This window comes from Phycodurus eques, chromosome 9 (genome assembly GCF_024500275.1).
Source record: "Phycodurus eques isolate BA_2022a chromosome 9, UOR_Pequ_1.1, whole genome shotgun sequence".
Classification (NCBI taxonomy): Eukaryota; Metazoa; Chordata; class Actinopteri; order Syngnathiformes; family Syngnathidae; genus Phycodurus; species Phycodurus eques.
The window spans coordinates 18982398-18996435 of NC_084533.1; the positions used below are offsets into that span (position 1 = coordinate 18982398).

Consider the following 14038-nt stretch of genomic DNA (forward strand, 5'->3'; position numbering starts at 1 on the left):
TGTGAATTTGTCTGTGCCAACACAAAGTGAAGGTGAATTTGTTTTTTTATACTATTTTTATTCTTTTCTTTTACTTCTACCTTTAGTTTCAGCATTAAAATAAAGGCTGTTGTATCAGCATGCATTATTGTATGAAAGAGTACAGTGAAAAATATAGACGCCAAGCACACATACAGTATGTTCACATTGTAGACTAAAATCTAAAAAGCCATTTGCAAATCTAATTCTAATCACTTTAAAATAGTGGCAATGTACAGAGTGTTAGGGTCATAAAGTAGTGTATTATGTTTTAATCCAAAATGTGAGCATGCACTAACAAAGTTGACACAGGGCAGTAGTTTTGAAATTAGTCAAATTCAAATGAGATATAGTACAGATAGATATAGATCTATATCTATAGTATAGATATAGATATAGAGATATAAGAACAGTTGCCAATTCTTATTTTAAAAACTATGAGATTTTCTTTTTTTTCTTTTTCTGCAGGGTTCAACGACTGCCCGCTGATTAGAAGAAATGTTAATTAGCACTGCAGGATTTGTAACACAATTCCTATTGACAATGGAGCGGTGTTACACTAGAGCGAGAAGGCAAATGTTTGAAGTTGCGTAATGTTTAAGTGTGTGTGCATTTGTGCATCCAAGTCTAATTGTCTTGTCATCTGTTCTGTTACTGTAAAATAATTGGTAGAGTGGTGATCATTTGAGCTTTCCTAGCAATTACATTCTTATCATATATGATGGACACGCAGAGAGAGAAGTGGGGGGTAAAATGTCATACTGAGCTTCAAATTCCTTCTTACTGCCGTGGTCGATGTAGTGATCGTGCAGTACTGCCGCATGTGTGTTGTGTTATGAACATCCCCTGTGCCTCTCACATTGTCCTCTCACTAATTCATGACTTTAAATTTATTAAAGAAAAGTCGTTTGGCAGCAACATTGTGGGACAGCGTGAAACATCTGAACGATTCCGCCGGAGAAGAGAGCATTACGGTGCCATGGGCAACAGCATTCCTGAAATGAAAATTTATTAATAATGCAGGGCTGGATAACAAAAAAGAACATCCAAACCCCCCCCCACCCCCAAAAAAAACAACCTCCTGCTGTTTGGTACAAGGCTGCCCTAACACAGAGACAATGCCGTTTCACTCAAATCTCAGGCACTTTAATATCACACACGTGATGACTTTTGAGCGTCTTCTCCTCATGGGACAATGGGATATGTTGACAGGCAAAACTTCTAATGTTGCAGTGCCTCTGTTGCACTACAATAATGATCTGACACCAGGACATGGAGATGAGCTAGCGTGCTTCTTCAAATTTCCATAGCACCATATGTGCTTGCAAACAGGACTGAAAATAAAAAAATGAGAGCAACAGCTGAACGAGATCATTAGTATCGCTGCACTGCTGGCCTCAAACTGCTGCTGAGGAGTCAACTGGCTCAAATTGATGGGATTATGAGTGAAAGGAGGAATGTCGGACGGATTGATTAGCCATGTTGGACAACTGACAGAAATGCCAATGCCGTATCAGTGGCATGAGCAGGGGTGTAATTGGTAATGTGACATTTCAATTCAAAGAGTCGCCATAATGGGTGGGGCATATAAGGTATCCTCTTAATTACCAGTGAAAGGGTCTAAAAGAAGCATCCGTATGGAGATGACAAGTTTAATGCACAAACATCAACACTCGTTGGTTTAGTGTGTGTGTGTGTGTGTGTGTGTGTGTGTGTGTGTGTGTGTGTGTGCTCCAGGTTGTACGTGGGAGTGTGTGAGAAAGGGCTTGCAGCTTGTGTGTGTGTGTGTGTGTGTGTGTGTGTATAGTATGTAACCCCCATGCACAGATGATCTGTTAATAAAAAAAGAAAAAAAGAACAGAGACAGATGGTCTTATTTCATTATCAATAAGGCACACGCCGAGAAAAAATAAATAAAGAACGATGCTCGCCTCATCATGGACAGCTTCAGGTAGGACAGTGTCACACATACTGTACATTGCAATTTTATTTGGGTTTAAAAATGATGGAGTGAAACAGAAATAAATGTCCTATTTTCTGCTTGAATTGTAATGGTTGCTGGAGGAATAGTACATTGCAATAAATTGAAGTTTCTGATTAAATAGATTTGCGTTGACAAATAAAACTTTTTTTTCAATGCCTTGCTGACTAAAGCATAATTAACAAATTGCACATTAAAGTTGTTTTTGTCTTGTATATTTTTCCAATTATTGAGATATATATGTGCTGAGTTATGCATTACTTGGTCAACATATGTCTTCAGTGGTTTACTGAAAGCAATTATAGTGTGAAGAAGAGAGAAGGTATAATTTAAATCTATCCGAGCATATCCATACTGGTGCAAATTATGGTGACTTCATTCATTTCTTTATTAAATTATGATTTATAAAAAAAAGCGTTTTGCTGCCCTTAATTACATATTCAACCTCATTCATTTTAAAGTCATCCAATGTGGGGAAAATATGATATGCAGCTCAATAATGAAATCTTGCTTGGGGATGCCACAGCGTTCTGTATTCAGAATGTTACTGTATTACAGGAGCCATATAAAAAGTGTCACATCTGCTTGGTCTTCTGGACCTGCAGACCCTTTTTGTCAAAATATTACACTTTTGGCATTGTATAAAATCAGGCAAGTCTGTGCTTTTTGACCAATACGGCCCAGTAGGCTACGATTGTGGTTAAATAAAGGGGTCCAGTCAGAGAGCTCTAAACCCTGTGGACCTCATGTGGCCCTGTTGGCATCATTAGGCTACTTTAGTGCTGATGCTGATGGAGTGGCACCAGCCAGCATTGGAGCGGCTCGGGGCTGCCAATGTGGCACTTTGCAAGCGTGTACTGCATGTCACAGTCGTGTTTCTTGTGTGTACGTCGAGCGTTATTCGCACGCGCCCGCGTCGCACCGCACACTACAGCACGCAGACGAGAACAGCTGATGACCATTTCCTGTCAACTCACGTTGTCCCGGCAGCCGAGCCGCCTTCGGCCAAGCAACAGCGCTGACAACCGCACGCACGCCGTGCGTGAGGCCACAACAGGACGCTTACCTTCCCGACGTGCAGCAGCCATTCTTTGTCGGTCCAAATCCACGTTTAAGATCCAAAATGCGGAGCAAGAATAATCCCACCCGCCCGCAGCAGAATCGGAACCCCGCGACGCGGTGCCTTTGCCGAACGTGGCTGCGACGCCACCTCGGAGCCTGCCGGTTCCGCTTCGATGTTGACGCCGCAGAGGGAGGGGGGTCTGCTGATGCGAGAGGCAGGCAGAGCGGTGCGTGACAGCAGGGCGCCGGGCAAGCTGCGACGATGAGCCGCACTTGAACCCGATCAGACTGACTGACTGACTGCTGTTGCTGTTGCTGATGCTGCCGAGCCTCCGCGCCGCTATAACAGCATCCGTGGATCATACCACCGCACCGCGGATCAGGGGGTGTGGCACACACCGCTCTTCTGCACGATGCCATGCTGTCCTCTTACTCTCAGAAATAAAAGACTTTCGGGGCACAGTGGCCACTTGTCACAAGGATGATGCCCTCAAATGTGTTCTTTGTATATATATCCCCTTGACACATTTTTGACCCTTAAAAGGATACAAATTGAATTCACCAAGACGTCCAATAATTAGCCCTGCGGGGTACATTAGTGTCAATTATACAGAAATGGGCTCCCTCGTATCTGACAGTCATGAGTAACATTATTTATGGTCACGCACAGCCTCTTTGTTTTCGGCGATCAAAAGTAGCTTCCACATAGCAACATATATTGGCATTTGACAATATAGCAGTTTTTCCAAGATAAGAAATTGAACTTGACACAGCCAAAGGACCCGTAAGCTATGTTTTCTTTTGCTAAATGAAGCGCTTAATGACTCCGACCTTTGCCCGTACCCATATGTGATGCTTTCATGTGGGTATTTACAGCTCGCAGAGGCTGGCATAAACGACTTGTGAATGACAGGTGTCCTAATGATACAGTTTATTATTTCCTCTAAGTCCAGCACGCGAGGGGCTACAAACAACCATTTTGACAGCTGCTTCCATCTATCTGTCTTTCAGCCTGTCTCACCATATCCCCAAAACACCACAGCAGCATTCATCTTTTATCAAGATCGGCTCTGCCACTTTCCTGCAGTTTCATCACTGATTCTGAAAATTGTGGCTGCATTCGGCTACTTCCTTGCAGAGCGCTAAAAGGAACACACGGACCAGGTAAGAGCAGATTCTGTGAAAATACTGTGAAAGCTGCTTCGTGCCACATTGTATCCTATGCGTGTCATCCGGGTACGGGTTGTCAATATGTGGTTGCCAGGCCCAGTTGCAGCAGAGAGTGTAAAAGATGGTGGCGGATTTTGATCAGGAGCCCAAAGACCTTGAGAGTTTGAGTGTTTGCCTGCAGAGTCCTAATGGCCGGAACATTACACCTCAGCAACTGAGGTGAACATTCTTTAAAAGAACCGATCCCTTCGCAGCCGACACATCTCACTCAGACATCTCCTTGACAACCATCTCACTGCTGAGATCTGAAATGTCACAATGCTTTTTTAACCGTTTTGTTTCATTGAAGAGAGCAAATAGATGGAAGAGAGGCAATTTGGAACGGCCTTGATGTAGACGAAACAACATCCTCAGACTGTATATTATTGCATAAAGCATTTAAATTAGTGATGAAAGTTATACTTTATGGCCTTAGGGTTCGGAAACGACAAATTGTGTCAATTTATGCTCCTTTTCATGGCAGAGAAATGTAACATTTTTATGTAATTAGTGGCCCAATGTGGTCTACATGGGATCATATGGAGGCCTGCTTCTTCTGCATTTTATACACATAATGCCAGTTGCATTGTAGCAAATGTCATCAGATTATAGTGTAAATTGCATTCGATTTATACAAGCCAATATAATAAAGGACTTCCTCATATGGGGGAAAAAATGTCAGTGGAAACAAATAGGAGAGGCCCATCTCCATAAGACCATGTTTGCTGAGCCAATTATCCCTGCTCTATTTGGATGACACGAAAGCACAGCTGAGTGGGATGTGGCGCACAGAGGTGGATTTAGAGCTGCTACTCCATGAAAGCGAATTGAGGGTGAAGAGAAAGCTACTGTTGCTGTTGTGAATGCTAAAACTGAGAGTCTAGTGAGAATAAGTTTAATGGTAAGTTGTGTTACTGTATCTCTGATACACCGCCACCCCAAAGTAAGCATTTTACGCCATGTGGCACATCTGTGGAAGCTTCAGCCCCACATTATTTATTCCCTGGCCAAATTTTTAGTTGAAGTGATTTTTTTTTTGTCCTTCCTGTGAATAATTATATCCATTTTGCAACTGACTCAAGAAACTGGCACAACACTTTAAATAAATTATTCTGATTCACAAATCCCACAACAATATAATTGATTATAAAACCAAATTAATTATATAGTTTTTTGTTCAAAATGCTATTATGCATTATGGGTATGGTAGCGTGCATAAATTATTTACATAGCGTTTACATCAAGGCACTTTGCATGTGGAGCAGGTCAACAAGCACGCCCCTCATACATTTACACACATTCTAAAAAATGCAAGCGAACCCCACATAAGCAGGACACAAGACAGACAAAAACGTGTTTCACCCCAAGGACAAAATCCCGAGAAGCAACAAGGAACAAGTTGCAGCCAGAAGAGAAGTCAGCCCCAAGTATGAATGTTTTTAAATCAGGGTTAAAAAACATTCTTTTTTTCTCATTCTTATAATGGAGCATTTTAGAGCATTTCCATTCCTTTTTAAAATATGTCTTCCATTTTTTAATATATTTTTTAGTAAGCTAAAAAAAAGGGGTGTGAAAGAAGCCATCTACTGTACATGTAAAGGTGGAGAGGCCGTCCCTGAACAGAGAAGGAGGTTTGCGTTAAATGCCTATTATCTGCTTTGAACAATGTCTTGATATTCCACACGACTATTTCATTCCCTGGGAAGAGTGTTCGCTTAACGAGCTGTTTTGCCACCAGACAGATGAGTTGAGTTTGTATGCTGGACGGTCATTAACCAGCCACATATTGTACTCCGGACTGTAGACCACTTTTAGTGTTGAAAATAAAGGGTTAGAAAATGTACTACTGTATATATAGTATAACCAGCGACATATGATCCAACTTTTCAACTGCCAAACAGAAACCATGTAACAGGAATACCTGTACTGTTCTGGGGGGGGGAAATGTCCTAAAATGACAATTTAACTTAAAGTCTGTTTAATTTTGGTCAGGGATATGTTCCACTTGTTTTTCTACTGTTTTGTACTAAAATGTAATTAAATGCGTTTTTCCAGAAGTAACAATATTCCCCTCTGTGTCAAAAATTTGATACGTTCATCCAATAAAATCTATTTAAATTGAAAATATTTGCTTTTTAATATTGTTATACTATTCAAATGTGATTATAAATTGAGATAAATTAATTACAAACCTTTAAACTAAGTCCCACCTCAAGGAAAAAAAAAACACTTCACCTGTAGGTACTGAAATTACTGAGTCAAGCTGTAACAACTTCCCCTCATGGGAGATCTTTTTGTCCGTGGGAAATTGTGTCCATTGATCAAGAAGAATGTTGGTCAGGTCAGAGGTCACTGATGTTTAATAAGAGGGCCTGACTCCCAATCGCTGACCTAATTCAACCCAGAGGTGTTTGATGGTGCGGCGGTCAAATCACTCACATTCATGAGTTAAGAGCTGTGTTTTGATACTTTTGTCCCTTTGGTGTTTACTGTTGTGCTGGTTAATATCAGACTAAGTATGCTGTGCTACATCACTTCACAGCTGGAGGCCCTTTAAATGTTCATTATTTAGTTGTGTGGATGCAAACAGTTTTTCTTCCCTGAACTCCTTGTCCCTTGTAGGCTTTAATGCATTGGACATTGATCAGTGCTCGAGCACAGGGTGATTGCGGCTTACTTTATTAGATACTAACAATTATCCTTTCAGTAATTTGCAACAATTCCCTCTTGTTAACTTCTACTTTATGTTTGGTCTCCCACCTCCTTCGCCTTATTGTTGTGAAAATCCTCCTCTTATTATTACCCATTTTGATTGTTTTCTCCTTACCTCTGTTGCCTCCTCTCTGTATTATATTTAAACATACATGTATATTTAATGACAAAAATGGTGACGTGTTCAATACTTATTTCAGCCACTGTATACAGTATACGTGTACATATACACATAAAGTGTATGTATGTATGTATGTATACATGTATAAATATAAACATCTATTCTTGATGTATTCTTGGAGGCATGTTGTTTCTGGTTAATACATGAAGAATATATACTGTATACATGTATATATTAGGGGTGTAACGGTTTACAGAAGTCACGGTTCGGTACGACTGCTGAGCTACCCAGATATGCTCCCAGCCAAACGTGCCAGCGGACCCCGGACCCAAGGCGGGGAGAGAGATGCTCATGCTCTCCCAAAAAGGCGTGACGAACAACAATTTTTCTTCTTCCGCCTCTTTTGTTTGTTTCATTTTTGTGCATCTTTTTCTTCGGCAACCAACCCTGTCTCAGTGCTTCTGAGACACGCCCAGAGAGAGACCACTTCCAGAAGCCAGTTCATTTACGTTCGTGAGTAGACACGGGAAGTGATTGCCAGACTGGACAATATTATTGCCTAATAATTTCGGGGAAATTACAAGCTTCAGTCAAAATCTCAACTTTGTCCTCTCTCTCTCTCTCTCACTCTCTCTCTCTCTCTCGTCCGGAATGGACGCATTAAACGCTCTCGTTTTCCACTTTAGTCCAAAACACGATGTTCTATTTCTCTTTTTGTATGCCTATTTTTCTTCTTTTTATTATTTTCTTTCTTTAGTTTGGCGCCTTTTGTGTGTTTCCCTCTAGATCCCTTGTAGATGTCAGGCGTCGCTTCCATCTTATTCTTTTCTCCTAAATGAATTACATTTGTATTCACCCAATATACCCCACACACACACACACACACACACACATATATATATATATATATATATATATATATATACTGTATATATACATATAAAGCAATATATATATATATATAACATGAGAGAGAGCGAGAGAGAGAGTGAGAGAGAGAGAGAGAGAGAGAGAGAGAGGGGGGGGGTTGAGAGAGATACTTCTAGCCTTAAATGGTCGCCACCTCCCACAATGCAAGCATAGCTTTTGCAAAAAACAAAGATACCCAAAGCATGGAACCAATGATGCTTATGCCGCGAGAGAAAATACACCAAGACTTTTAGCATACTGAAAAAAGTACGTAACGCAATGTAATATTTCTTTTGTGTCATGTTCATACACCGAAATGTTCGTAAACCGGGTCATTCATAAACAGATTCTAAAGTATGCCTCTCAAAGGCAAATACTTCAGAATCACATCTCCAAATTCAGAACAAAACTAGCACAAACTGTATCAAGCTGACAATCTTTAAAGTAATATTTACTTAACGCTAACCCTGAAGATCATTAGCATTATAAGTTTCATAAATCAGACCTTGACACAGAGCAGAAAGTGGAGAAAATGATCATAATTCATGTTATCTGCTGCCGTCATTATATTATTTTTATTCATTGGTGCAATATAAATAAGTAAATTGTGTTATTGTTTTAAATAGGAAATAGTTACAATTGTTGTTGTTATAGTTAGTCTCTAAAAATCTCGACAAATGTTTGTCACCCTTTGTTAAATTTTATTTTATTATAATGATTGCTACCTCCAAATGTTTTTTTCACACTCAAATCTTTACACTCAAAATCACACCTCTGGACAATTTAGAGTCTTCAATTAACCTACAACGCATATTTTTGGAATGTGGTAGGAAGCAATAGTACCCAGAGAAAACACATGCAACCATGAGCTGAGCTGATATTCAAACCCATTTCGTCAGCACTTTCCAAGTCTGTCCTTTTGTCCTTATCGGAGGGAAAGAAGAAAGCAAGCAGAGGCAGCTACTGATTATTCGCCAACAGAAGAATCCTAATGCAGATTTGATGCGAACTGATTTCAAAGTGTTGACATTCGCCTTCAAGAGCTTCTGTCAGAATGATCAATTTCTTTGAAAGGCCATGACATTAATAAATTTGACAATTAACATGTATAAACTGTGGTAGGTTTGAAAGAAAGCAATATTTTAACCAGCAAAACTGTGAAAATTCAATACCTGGTGAAGTGTGAATGCAGATTCAAGTCACAGAGGACACAATAAACTGCAGATGAGGACATCATTGCAGCAAAGACAGGCTCCGAGGGCGCCGTACTGCAGTTATTGATTTATAAGGCATGTCTTTATCCTTACAGTATGCATGAAAGTGAAGGGAACATCAAGAGAATCAAGTTGAGTGATGGAATCGAGGCTTTGTTGTTGACACATATGCGTACGCTTTGGTCCCAAAATCAGGGCTTTTTATTTTGGACTCCTAAAATCTGGGGACTATTCCCGTACAGATCAAAGTGTGTGTGTGTGTGTATGTTTCAGTGGGGGCGTTTGTATTCAAGTGCCTGTGGTGTTGAGTGCTTTCCTCAATGCGAGCAGCAAAAAGCCCTCAGAGAGCGAATGCCACCCTAAAGCTTGGGCACTTCTACTTTTATCACCATGCACTTTTTTTGCTCTTGCTGCCCTGCTTACCTGTGACAGGAGCACTTTTCAAACGCATCTCATTGCATTTCAAACGCCACCAACTCCCACTCCTATCTCCAACACTCCCAAGCTTATGTACGCAGCTGTCAGCTGCCCAAATACTGTATATCCCCTAGCCTTCTCTCCCACTCCTTCCCAAAAGGAATCCTTCACAACTTTGAATCGTTAAGAAAATGTTTTATGCATTCCGCAGCTGCCCATGCACAGGCATAGCTCATAAAAGACATAACAAACCTCCTCTTAGCTGACATCATACCGTATGCGTGTCGCACGTCTTCGTCTGTCCATGTATGCAGTCATCCTGTACAGATTTGTACTTCTCTTCCACACTTAATGATGAGATGCTTAATGAGCTTGTACTTCACAATGATAACATCACATCCGTTGTTTGGTAATGTCTTCGGGAAAAATATATTTACATTATGCAAATTTGAAACTCAGTAAAAGCAAGACATGCCAAAGGCCATGGTGGCTGCAGTATCCCACTCTTGAGTGAATTAATCACATGGTCCGCCTACACACCTAAGCATTTGTCAGAGAAGGAGAGGACACGGTGAATGAATTTGCATTTGTTTGAAGATGTATTATTAATTCATGCCAATGAGACTTTGCATAAGGGAGACTGGGTGAAGTTTGAAAGGAGTAAAAAGCTCCAGTAAGCACAGCAAGTGTTTGATCTTGTTTTGCCTTCATGTTCTTACTCTGCTTGTGAAAGGTATATTGGCGTCCAAGCATCTTTGATTGTAAATCTCCCATGTTGGCCGAGCCCGTGACAACAACAGGTCATCAAGTGCGGAGCTATCTTATTTAATCAGCATGTGTTCAGCTAAATAACAAGCTATTATTAGTGGCCACCCACCAGCTGCTGTTCACATTCACAAACAGCCCGTCCTATAGGTCAAACACTGATAATGAGTAGAATGAAAGAGCTATTTCTAATTAAACATGAATGTAAAATTTGAATGAGAAATTAGGCTACACGAGGGAAGTGGCTCTAAATGTGCATTTGGTAATTCATACAAGCAGTATTTAGTCCTCTGTTTTGCTCATGTGTTATACACAAATGTGTGTGTGTGTGTGTGAGTGTGTGTGCGCTTGGGCGTGCGTGTGTTCGCGCATGCGCGTGTGTGAATATTTGTGTGTTTGTGTGCGTGTGAATAATTAATAAATATCAGTAAGTGTGAGACAAGTTGTGCAAGATGGGTAGGCTGAAAATGAATACAAGGAAAAACATGGAGATCCACAAAAGTACATTGAGATGGTAGTGGCTGTGAGGGCCACACGACCGTGAGGCCGGTTCATTGTTTAAAAAAAATATATATAAAATTGGAAATAACCTGGTCAAAGAAAATAAACTATTACAAAGCTCAGGATTTCATCACGGAAAACAAAGACCATGTGTGGAAAGTTCAGGAAGTCCATCAGTCAAAGTGGAATGAGTTGAATTCGGCTGAGGGACATCAGAGAGGCCGGTAGAATGCCCCACCCTCATACCTTTCACCAAATATGTCCACAAAACGCACACAGTATGTCACCCGAATACATGATGGGCACTACAAATCTCTTGGTCAAAGTGCTTTGACCAAAGCCTGGATGGACCTGGCAAAGGTGTGTCTCAGCCAGATGATTCCGGCGGCATGTGGGAGATGTCGTCGCCGTGCCTTTTTCGGCATTCTTGGCCAGAGACACCCCTGTTCCCCACACATATGAGGACTGGGCCCTCTTAAAAGTAGAGAAAAATCTTACCAGCTAGCTAATTTGCTTGGGCATGACATAAGAGTCCATCATGAATCGTACGAGCTACCTGAGGAGACCATGCAGCTCGCCAAGGTCAGCAAAGTTTTGATTGTACATGAACAAGGACAGTTAGCAAAGTTTTAAAGGCCAGAACTTGGATTAAATTGAAATACGTCCAGATGGACGGTCATTTTATTATAATTTTTCATTTGTTCCCATTAATTTCCTGTAGTTTGAATTGTTTTCACACAAAAAAGGTTAGCGACACTGGCAACAAAGAATACACAACCATGGTGTGTGGTCTTCGACTCTCCCTGGGGGACAAGCAGCCGATGGCTGTTCAATTGCTGCTCCAATTCATCCAGATGGTGGATCATTGTATTAGAATTTTTACAATTATTTTTTTTGCATGGTCACATTTATAAACTGTATTTTTTAATGTTTCCACTGAAAAGGTTATTCGATGGCAGCGCCTCTTTGACTCTCGCCGTGGGAAAAGCAGTCGATGACGTTTGAACTACTGCTGAAATACATCCAGATGTTGTAACGGAAGGGAATTGAAAGCCGCTTCTTTTTAAGAAGCGGTTCTCAGTAGAGCGATTCCTAGGAATCGTTTGTTTGCTTGCCTGATGATTCCACTCATCAATTCCTCTTATGTCGCAAATGAGTGATTACTTCACATACAAGATGTGTATTTTGTTTCCAAACCTTTTCAACTTTGCATTAAGGCAGAAGCACTCTAAAGTTTGGCTATATTTCATGCTAAAAGATTAAACTGGGACTATTTGCAACACTTGCAAAGGTTTAGTTTTGTCAAAGTGTTGTTGAAATGTGGGCCCAAGCATAGAGGGGAAAAAAATATCATTTTAGCTGTTGTCCACAAGAAAGTGCTGAAGAGCCCCCTACAGTCCCCTCGACATATGTAATACAGAATGTTTGTGTGTGTGTGTGTTTGTGTGTGTGCGCATTCCTCATAAGCAGTGTTTGGTAGCTTGTAGTGTATATAGTTTGGCACAGTAATCTCGGTGTAGGGGAGTAGGTGGCAAATATACTGTAAATATAATGGTCACACATTATTCGTACCCACACCAACACTAGCTCGCAGTATCTAAGCTCCTGAGAGGAGAGAGGAGTTTTGTGTTGTGTGTTGGAATCAAGGGAGCAGAATCACATTACTGGTAGGCAAGCCAGTCCCCTTTGTGTGTCCAGGAGACACACATCAAATATGTCCCTACAATGTACAATGATTCAAATCGTTCTTGTAACAAATATTGTAGATACAAACCCCATTTGTGATCTAGTTTCTTCACGATCGAATAAAGCATAAAATGCACACTGAATAAAGTAGTCATCTTTCAACCACAGGGTTTAAGCTCAAGCGTCAGCAAGCGTTTATGGTGTTCTAGCGTCCTTGAGGACTTTGCTCTTTGCTTAATCCCCACCTGCTCAAGGCGTGCCTGTTGTTGTGCGAACCAGTGCTTTCAATGGAGGTTAGTGGAGCATAAATTTGCCTTTCTGAAACCGCAGCTTCAAACTCAACTCTGAAAAGCCAGATAACTCCATCCATGGTGCTGAAATATGCAAGAGAAAGTCCACGACCAGGCAATGTGGTTAAAAGGGAGACATGCTGAAATTAAACACACTCAAAGATGACCCAGTGCAAGCGAAAATCACTTTTAATCTCTGCGTGTGTTGTTCATGGACACTATCAGCTCTACCAATGCAATGCAGAGGTGGAGCTGCTTATTTAAGGAGGACTGTGGAGAAAATACACGACAATTTTATTTTTATTTCCATTGTATGTATGGTATACATTATTATTATTATTATATTTTACTAGGAGCCGGCACCATGTATGATTGGTTAGCGCATCCGTCTCAGAGTTCAGAGGTTATGGTTTCAAGGCTGTTCCCTGGCCTTCCTGTGGTATTTGCATGTTCCCCCCTTGCCTGTGTGGGTTTTCTCCGGGTACTCCGGTCTCCTCCCACATTCCCAAAACATGAATCGGATTCCAGCAGGATGGGAGTAAATTTCTCTTTAATCACTTGATTGGGCAGGAACGGGAGTGAAAGTCGTAGGGAGCAGCCTTGATTTGTGTGCAAGCGCAAGGTTCACTGGTGTATTTGCCAATTTGGCAGACCGGCCTTTACTAAGGTAGGCTTACCGACACAACGAGGGTGTGTCTTTTGACGTCCGCCCATCGCATGTAACAATTTGGTGGCTGAATATAGGGGATGTAGATCAATGAGGACCACGGACAGATTTATGTCAACAGCGGTTTTACACCAGCTCATGTTGTATTTAATAAGGGTTATGCACAGATCACTGAGTCGTCTTCTGCATATGTAGAGACATCGTCATGCTATTTTTGCCACTTTTAAAGGGGAGGAAAGAAGTGACTTTGATTGGACAGGATTGAAGCACAGACGTCCCATCTTAAATGTACTGGGGGTACGCCGTGTTTAGCCCACCTACTCACAGTTACACTAAGCACAGTACTGAATTTGCGCGAGGTACGAAAATAGGGCCCTATGACTTAATTCTCATAATGTTGTCACTTAGGACTTCATTTTTTTAAATCCATTTTAGTGTGGCGTGTAGTGGTGTGTACACCTTTAATTTCAATGGAAATCTAAATTT

At 41.0% G+C, this 14038-nt stretch overlaps 1 protein-coding gene across 1 annotated transcript in view; it reads right to left on the bottom strand.

Annotated features, from left to right (window-relative positions):
* The window catches only part of tenm1 (teneurin transmembrane protein 1), a 228295-nt gene extending 225006 nt beyond the window's left edge, over window positions 1-3289 (bottom strand). Inside the window, 1 exon segment of the mRNA XM_061685196.1 lies at window positions 3066-3289. The gene's annotated coding sequence lies outside the window, so the exon portion shown is untranslated.
* Between the last annotated feature and the right edge of the window lie 10749 nt (window positions 3290-14038).